General features: G+C 39.1%; 1 long non-coding RNA gene across 1 annotated transcript; it reads right to left on the bottom strand.

Moving 5' to 3' along the window:
- Window positions 1-1,167: 1,167 nt before the first annotated feature.
- LOC121399424 lies at window positions 1,168-8,758 on the bottom strand. The gene is made up of 3 exons (XR_005965008.1): window positions 8,053-8,758; window positions 5,573-5,613; window positions 1,168-1,626 (listed from the first exon to the last, which is right to left on the bottom strand). It is a non-coding gene; the product is annotated as an uncharacterized LOC121399424 (long non-coding RNA).
- Window positions 8,759-9,218: the final 460 nt, after the last annotated feature.

Here is a 9,218-nt window from a genome sequence, read left to right as displayed (position 1 = left end):
ATAGAGGGAAAAAATGTTCTTTGACTACATTTGAGGAATGGATGTGATTTAACCTGGACGTGGACACGAATTATTATGCAAACTCTATGCTCCATATGTTTAAATGGGAACATTTCCATAAAAGGGAATGGAATAATTTCTTACCCTGAAAAATCAAACGTTCTGTTGCTTTTAAAAAGCTGTGCAAAACATATGTAATTGCATTGAAATAAATTTGCTTCTAAAGATGGAAAACAAGATCTATTTGCCTCTCTGCCAACAAGACCAGCAAAAAGGACAGTAAAGTATATTTAGCTAGAGCGAGAGGTTTTACCTGTAGTTCAATAGTGCCTGAAGCATTTTTCAGGAGGTTGACGGCCAGGGAGTGATTCCTTTGGTGGATTGCCCACATATGCTAACAATCCTGTCCAATCTTTGTTCAAGAATAGTTAGGAGAAGAAATCACACACCCATCATTTAAATTTAAATATCCATGGTATCAGCACAATACAAAATCAAATGCATTGTGTTTACAACCCTAATGTAAGAAAATAGAACAGTTTATCATTAAATCATGTCTTGCTAGATCATTTATTTTCTATGCAGTCACTTGTTTGCTTGTATATTAAATGATACGGTCATGTGTATGCAAAGGAAAAAGCTGCCTATGGCATTTGACAACATTTATACTCTGACGTTCTTACATTAGTCACTGGCAGATCAAAAAAAATGGAAGGAGGAATGACTGAATATTTGAGACTCTGCACTATGACATACAAAAGTCTCTAATTTAATTGTTCTTTTTGGGAATAGAGTACCAAGCAGCCAGACAAAAAAATAAAATAATGTCTCTTGTGCATAGCCCTCAACTATTAATGGTAAAGCAAGTGCATTATAGATGTTTCCTAGGGAAACCCCTTTTCAAATTCTCCCTGCTTTATAGGTCTGTTATTATTAAGATGCACTAATACTTATGCATATGCATATATCATAAAGAAAAATAATCGAGCAGACAGAGAGCACTCCGTGTTTCCATATAATTCATAAAGCTTTTTTTGAATTCTTTTAAAAACACATGGCTGCATTAAAAGGCAGGGGGTAGCAGGCTTAACGCTTCCTTTCGAACACACTGACAGATATCTCAAGCAATGATTTAAAGGGCATGTGAAGTCTCTTTCAATGGGAGGTGCTGGGGTGCCTATTTTATTGAAATGATTTTTACATGCCATTTAAGATTCTATTTTACAATTAGAACACCAGAACAACATGGATTGTATGCTAAATAACGAATTAGACTTTATAAACTCTACCAAAACAGAAAGTTAAAGGGTGCAAGGAAAATTCGTGACCACGTGAATTGAATCTTTGGAGTATATCGCCCTCTTGTGGGAAAAGATGAGATCACGAAAACATTTTAATAGTGCACATATAAAAGCTACATAATCCAGATGAGTAAGAAATGTTCTAAAAAAGCTATAGCGAATTGGGTATTATAGGATTAAAGGCACTTATATTCTGTAAAACAAACATACCCTAAATTTGGGCTGCAACTCCATTTGCATGCATCATAGCAATGAAAATTGGTACATCTCCCAGAGGGCTACCAACACCGCCAGCAATGCTGACTCCCAGTGAGTCTGAGGGCCCCTGTTGAGATAAACAGAAATGTTTTCAGCTTGAAAAGGAATATAATTCATCTGTGGTTGATAAGTTATACAGTCACACTTATTCAACTCAACTTTTGCAGGGATTGTGATGTACAAACTGAAAATTTCAAACATGGCTAAAGAAGGCTGTAATGATTAATAGTTGTCCATGGGGCCAGGCACTCACGGGACTTAATGCAAAAATTCTGGTGTTTATAGGAGCAAAAAGCAAACTAGCACCAGCTAGCACTCTTAGCCTTTATCAAAGTGCTTGATACATACAGTCCACAACCATTTAACAGCCCCAGGGGTGGGAAAAGGAGGTGTAGTGACATCATAGTAGGGGGAGGGGTACACAAGGGGAAATCTAGAACGAGGAGGTGTGGTGATGTCATAGTAGGGGAAGGGAGCGCACAAAATAAATTCATGTTAAATAAAAGGTAGTAGCAGGTAAATAAAAAAGTAGTGGCTAAATAACATTAATACATCAATATTGGATCTTTGTCCACAGTGTAGCAAGTACGTTGTTGGAATAACAGAAAATGATACATTGTATCGCTAAGTTACACATAGAAAGAGATTAGTGGGATCAACACGTTTTTGCTTGGAGATCAGCAGGGTAAATCAAAAGTATCAAAACTAGTTCAAGAACAACCACTAAAGCTTAGTGCTTGTGCGTATAATACAGTCTGTTGCAGAACAGAGCTTAGTTCCAGAGGCGGTAAGATGAAATGTCAGTACATGAAGTGTCAGTACCTTATAGTTATTAAAAAATAAACTAAATGGAAAAACATGACATCCTTGGCTGGGGAGTTACCTCACAGTAAACAGTATGTATTTGTACATAAATACAGAGCTAGGGAGAACTTTACAACAAGGACCAGGTGTTTGGGAAGGGACAAAGTGGAAACAAAGGAAGGGGTGCAGGAGAGCATAAGAGAAGGGTATGGGAGGAGGGGGGAAAAAGTGGGAAGAGAGAAGAATGGAAAGGGATCACGTTTATATGGGAGGAGGAGGGTAGGCTGTAATCAAAGACCTCAGTGTCAGTTATGGGAGTGTGCTAAGATTTACATCTGTTGTTGGAAACTGTATAGTCTCCATCTAATAAGCAGGGTGCACTGGGTACCATAATATCAACCAGTTGATATTAGTGCTCAGTATTACACACTGGATACTAGGCTTGGTTCACCACCTTTATAAACTGAGGGATTTATAGACACATCGCCCGTCCAAAAAATGTGTGCGTTTATGTGAATAAAAGCACATTTTACCCTCATTGCTGTGTATATTATTGTGATGGACTTGCGGTATTGTATCGGACATAAAAGGTAGTCCTAATGAGCACATTGAGGGCAGTGGTCAGTGGAGTACCCAATTCTCAGTTATATGTAGACTATTTGAGGTTGACAGTGAGTCATAACCATGGAACCAGCCTGATTGCAAAGTAAGGGATGGGACAGAGGTGGGGCAAGGTATATGGGAAGGGGAGGGAAAAAAAGGGGGGACTGTGTCCTGTGTAAACCACTATGATAAAGGTACATGCCAAAAAAAAACTTTGTAAAATGAACATAGCAATATGAATATCACATCAAAACATAGTTACATTTCATTAGAAGAAAGGTGCGTATAAGATCAATTCACTCAGACCACGGGGGCTGAGAGTGTCCAGTCTGTGAATCTATTTAAGTTCAGTTTGTAGTAATAGTCGTTCATGGTCTCCGCCGCTTGGAGGCATAGGGAAAAAGTCAATGATCATGCTTCTGAGTGATGCAAGAGAATGTCTGAGTTCAACAAAATGTTGTGAGACTGGTGTATCCCCCTTTGCTGTTGTTAAGGGCAGTGCAGATAGCGGACATGTGATTGGCCATCCTATCCCTGAAGCTGGGGATGGTCTTGCCCACATACACAAGGCAACAAGGGCATTAAATGATATAGATGTTGTACTTGGAAGTGCAGGACACCTTGTGTTTGATGGCAATGGGTTTACCCGAATGTGGATGTGGGAACGTAGGGCCTGTGAATAATTGTCTGCCTGTGGTGCAGTTGGTACAGTGGTAACAACCGGTCTTGCTATTGGGTAGTCATGTAGATGTTGTAGAGGGTTGGTAGCAATGTGCAAGAACAGTGTTTACTAGCAGGTCTTGTAGGTTTCATCCCCTTTTGTAGGCTATTCGGGGGGGGTGTCTTAAAGGGTGGTGAAAGCGTACAGTCCCTTTGTATAGTTACATAGCGAAATCGAGTTGAAAAAAGACAAAGTCCATCAAGTTCAACTCGTCCAAATGAAAACCCAGCATCCATACACACACCCCTCCATACTATCACATAAATTATATATACCCATACCTATACTATATTTTTGACCAATGATTATGGATGGCTCTGGTGAAGCATCTGGTGCTGGGTGAGAATGTAGTAAGAAAAGTGAGGTGGCCATCGTTGTCAGCTGTTGTGGGGATGTTCGTGAGGCTAATAAATCATCCTGTGTAAATAGTGTAGCTTTCTCACGGCTGTTAAACAATTCATATAAGGGATACCCATGTTGTTGCAAGCGGGTAATCGGTTCATCAAGTTGGTTGCTCAGTTGTGCTTGGTCAGTGTTGTTCCATACCACCCTGATCATTTGTAAGTATGGAATGCCTTTTAGGAGATGTGGCGGGTGACAGGAAGAATAATGCAGTAGGGTATTCCTATCAGTCTTTTTCCGGTAAAGGTAGTGTTTAGTAGAGTGTCCAAGAAAGGGAGTTCTGTGGTGCTGCACTGTGCTGTGAATTTGATGGGTGTGGAGAGGGCATTAAGATCATTAACCATCTGTCACTACACCTCCTTTTCCCGCCCCTGAAGCTGTTAAATGATTGTGGATTGTTTGTATCAAGCACTTTGATAAAGGCTAAGAGTGCTGGGCAAAATGTTAGCTTTTTGCTCCAATAAACACCAGAATTTTTACATTAAGCCTTGTGAGTGCTAACAGAGTTAATGATGTCATTTCTGTCACATGATTCACTAAAACTTGTGTATTATAATAAAGTACCTATTGTAGAAAAATATGAGGATATTAGAAGTAACCTCGGAGTTACATGACCTTTTATATGGTCGTGGAACTCCTCGTTGACTGATAATATCCTTATATTTTACAATAGGGGGTACTTTATTCACTATATATTTTGGTTAAACCATTTGTCCAGCATGTATCACATCAAATCTATCATACCTTTAAACTATTTCAGTTGATTTTTCTATATGTTGCATTCATCATCCAATGGAACTAGGGTTAGGCAGTAGAAACAGATGTCTAGGATAGGGGTGGGTGTGGATGATAGGACTCTGGGCACAAATCTTTTCTGCTTTCTGTAACACTGGTCCTGTGCATCAGAAACTATGGGGCCCATTTACTAAGGGTCGAAGTGAATTAGAAGTGAATTTTCGAATTCAAAAACTTGGAATTTCAAAGTAATTTTTGTGTACTTCGACCATCGAATAGTCCAAAGTTTGATTTGAATTGAAAAAACGTAGAATATTCGAAAATCGAAGTACTGTCTCTTCGACTTCGACATTTCACTACCTCAAACCTGCCGTATTGCTATGTTAGCCTATGGGGACCTCCTGGAACCTATAGCCAGTATTTGGCTAAGTTTTTAGAAGTCAAAGTATTTTTTTAAAAAATCATTTGAATCGAACGATTTAATCGATCGATCGAACGATTTCTACTTCGATCGAAAACGTCCGGTTTCAATCGAAAAAAAACTTTGACTGTCGAAGTATCAAATTCGATGGTCGAAATTCGAAATTTTTTAACTTCTGTGCCCCTAGGTGAGTGGGAAGCAGTTGGGGGAGCTGAGGTGGTGGTTCCATGAGTAGAAGAAAGGTGGGGGAGTGAGGATCACAGCAGGGTGCCTGCTCTGGGCACACTTACTTTTTGGCTGGGCTCTGAATGAACTGGAAAAAATTACCTTTTTTATTTCCACTGTCCTGATGCCATGAATTTCAGAAGCTGCAAGGGAGAGAAGCTGAATTAGCCTAGTATACACAATAGGTTTTATTTGATGGACTTTAGACAGTTTATTTGTAAGAAGCTGCATGAAAAGGCGAGATGACCTTAAAAATACAATGCTTTTACCAGTTTACTACATTGGCAAGAGCTGCACTAAAACAGAACCTACCAGCCAACTCATTCTTAAGTCTTTACTAAAGCAGTCTGAAGTAAAGTGCCTTTTGGTTTTTCTAATAAACGGGCAAAGATGCTGATATGGCAGTATAACCTTAGCAAACGTCCTTGTTATATACTGTTTGCACAAACTACAACTTTTACTACATTTATGGTTACAATTCTGATTAATTCAGACTAAAGCTTTCTTATCTAGTATTAAGCCCCAAGCTGCTCCTTTTGTGAGAGATATTGGTCCAATTTGACTGTCTTTGTGCTGGGCCAAATTCAGGTCATATTAAAACATTGTAGACTCTTTATTAAAAGGCTGATACGTTTCTGTACCATAGGGACTTTTTTGAGGACTAGATAAAGTGACTTGCATTAATCTTTTACCTATAAGTCTCTGAACACATAAAACCATGATTTTACAACAAAGGGGCTAGTATTAAAAAAATACAATATACAGATTTATGTTAGGAAGGGATTAATGAATTGGCAAATTTGTAAACTTAATAATAAAGGTGCAACTTCATCAGAATCCTTCTCAAAGCAGAAGAACACATTTATTTCCTATAAGGTATTTGTATATAGTGCAGCACTGCTGTGCCCTAACACCTAAATCGTAATCCCAAATGTTAATAGCTAATAAAAATGTATGTATTTGTGAAATATTAGAGATAAACAGCATTTTTATAACTAACAAATCTGAATATTGCATCAGGCGTGAAACCTTTAGAGCCAATTTGAAACTTCCCCAGAGTTAATTTAACCAGTAATGTGAATGAGAAAGTGCTTTCTAGCAGTTCATAAAATATATTAAAGGTGAGTAAAGTTGACCATATACAGTATATATACCGATAATAGTGTTTTACATGAGTCGAGGTAAGCCCTGAAAGTAAAACCCAGGACAGAGCATACTGGCAAAGGGTGCATGACAGGGGTGGGACAAAGCTGCCGGGCAGGGGATTAGTAATGGGTTAGTGATGTAGTTGGGGGGGGTGGAGTTTTAAAGGGATGTATAGCACTAACTGCTAAGGAGGGCATCCATTTTGGAAGAAGAAAAGGAGTCCCACCCTCCCTCCCTTGTATTAACCCTTTGTGCTAGTTGTCACAATTGTGGCCTGGGTTAGTGGGGCACAGGATAAGCTGATGTGGAATGGTGAGTATTAGATTGACTAACCAAGAGGTGATGAGAGGGAATAGCCCGTTCTCACAGCCGGGCGGCAGGTCCCTGGCAATGGGGAGAGTTAATTAAGCTGGAGTTTTTTTTACCAAGTCCCAAGTTGGTTAATGGAACTTGGTTGGTGGTGTTCCTCTCTAAGAGCGGTGGTCTCTGCGAGGGTATGTTGTATTGGTGGTAGCATGCAATCCTGCGTACCCATCATGCTAGAAGGCACAAGCATCTGGTGGCTTGTACGATTACATGCACCTAATTGGGCCCATTGCCAGGGGCCTTGCAGAGGATTATAAGTTAAAGGAGAAGGAAAGCTACGGAGGCATTTTATTGCCAATAGATTAGCTGCAATAGTGCAAGCAAGAATGCTATATTTATTCTGTAGAATGTTGTACCATACCCGAGTAAAAAGCTCTAGAAACTCTCTGTTTGTTTAGGATAGGAGCTGCAGTATTAACATGGTGTGACATCACTTCCTGCCTGAGTCTCTCCCTGCTCTGGGCTCAGATTACAGTAGAGAAGGGAGGGGGAGGGGGAAGAGGAGCAAACTGAGCATGCTCTTGCCCAGGGCAATGAGGTTTAAGCTGAAGGCAGGAAGTCTGATACAGAAGCCCATGAGTACACAATAGAAGGAAAGAAATGCTGTATTTCTTTTGACAGGGGACTCAGAGCAGCACCACTTTGGGGGTTTACTGGTATATTTAGATGGACCTTTCTGATAAGGCTTACTTAGATTTAACCTTTCCTTCTCCTTTAATGGTATATCACTGTTCAGATTTGTATGTTTATAATGTTGTTTATATAACTGTTATTGATATATGTGTTATCTATTGTTGAATTATCTTTTGTACAATAAAGCTGTGGACAAAAAAGACTCCAACAAATAAAATGTATGATGAGTGAGTTGGTTATTCCTAGGCCAGTTTGGGGGAAAGCGGCAGGTATTTGTCTCTGCCCATGTCATGATATTCAAGAACTACATTTATAAATGGGGTTGTGGGCTTGCTTTTTGAAGTCAAGTGCTGACAATGTAAACACATATTGTGGCACAGTCAGTACCAGGGCCAATTATATCTATCCTTAAACAAATTCTGTACAATATGACTTACTGTCGCTCTTCTTAGAAGCATAGTCATCAGTTGCAGTTCCAGGTATCGGAAAACTGAATGATGTAAGACTTCTGGTCCCTTCACTGACCTAAAACACATATGAACAGTCCAATGAGTATTTAGAAAGAAGCAGTATTTCATTATATGGCTGCAGGGTATGCTACATTAATTACAAAGCTTGTCTCAGTTCAAAAGTTCAAATTCAAGTTGAATAATGAAGTTCAGAGCAGGGGTATGTATACATGACCATTTCTAAGCAGGCACAAGAAAGTTTTGAGGTGATTTCTCCATTTGTGCTGATTATCTAATATATTTCAGGAAGTGTAGTGATTAAATCAAAACTCAAAAAATCAAAACTCAAACCCTCCTTAATCACACTGGGAATATTTAATATTTTATGAAAGCATGGGTAATAACTTTAAATGTCTTATTTAGAAAAGCACAGTTCCTAGTAATCCATAGATAAGACCAAGCTAGATGGCAGATGATTCTCTTTAGCTGAATTGAGTTAAATTCTTAATCACCTGACTGCCCTGAGATGTTCTTCTCTCTGAGTGAAATAATTCTACCAACTTCCAGTTTCAAAGTACCCAAAGAAAACTAAAGAACAGAACTTCATTAATGCACACATATAGACATTCAGATGTAGGGGCCGATTCACTAACTTCGAGTGAAGGATTTGAAGAAAAAAAACTTCGAATTTCGAAGTTTTTTTGGGCTACTTCGACCATCGAATGGGCTACTTCGACCTTCGACTACAACTACGACTTCGAATCGAAGGATTCGAACTAAAAATCGTTCGACTCTTCGACCATTCGATAGTCAAAGTACTGTCTCTTTAAAAGGTTCTGTCATGATTTTTATGGTGTCGTTTTATTTCTAAACTACACTGTACATTACAAATAATTCACTCTACCATATAAAATTTTATTCCTGAACCAACAAGTGCATTTTTTAATTAGCTGTGATATTGGAGTGTAGGCAGCCATCATTGTTTCTGATCTTGAGCTTTCATAAAGAGCCAGCACTTCACAACGGAACTGCTTTTAGATAAGCTATTGTTTCTCCCACCCAATGAAACTGGGGGAGTCACAGTGGGAATTGGATTTTTACCATTGTGTGCTACTCTCATCTCTACCAGTTATCGTGTGTCAGGGAGCTGTTAT

Source organism: Xenopus laevis, chromosome 1S (assembly GCF_017654675.1).
Source record: "Xenopus laevis strain J_2021 chromosome 1S, Xenopus_laevis_v10.1, whole genome shotgun sequence".
NCBI classification, from domain to species: domain Eukaryota; kingdom Metazoa; phylum Chordata; class Amphibia; order Anura; family Pipidae; genus Xenopus; species Xenopus laevis.
This window is presented reverse-complemented; position numbering and strand designations above follow the sequence as displayed.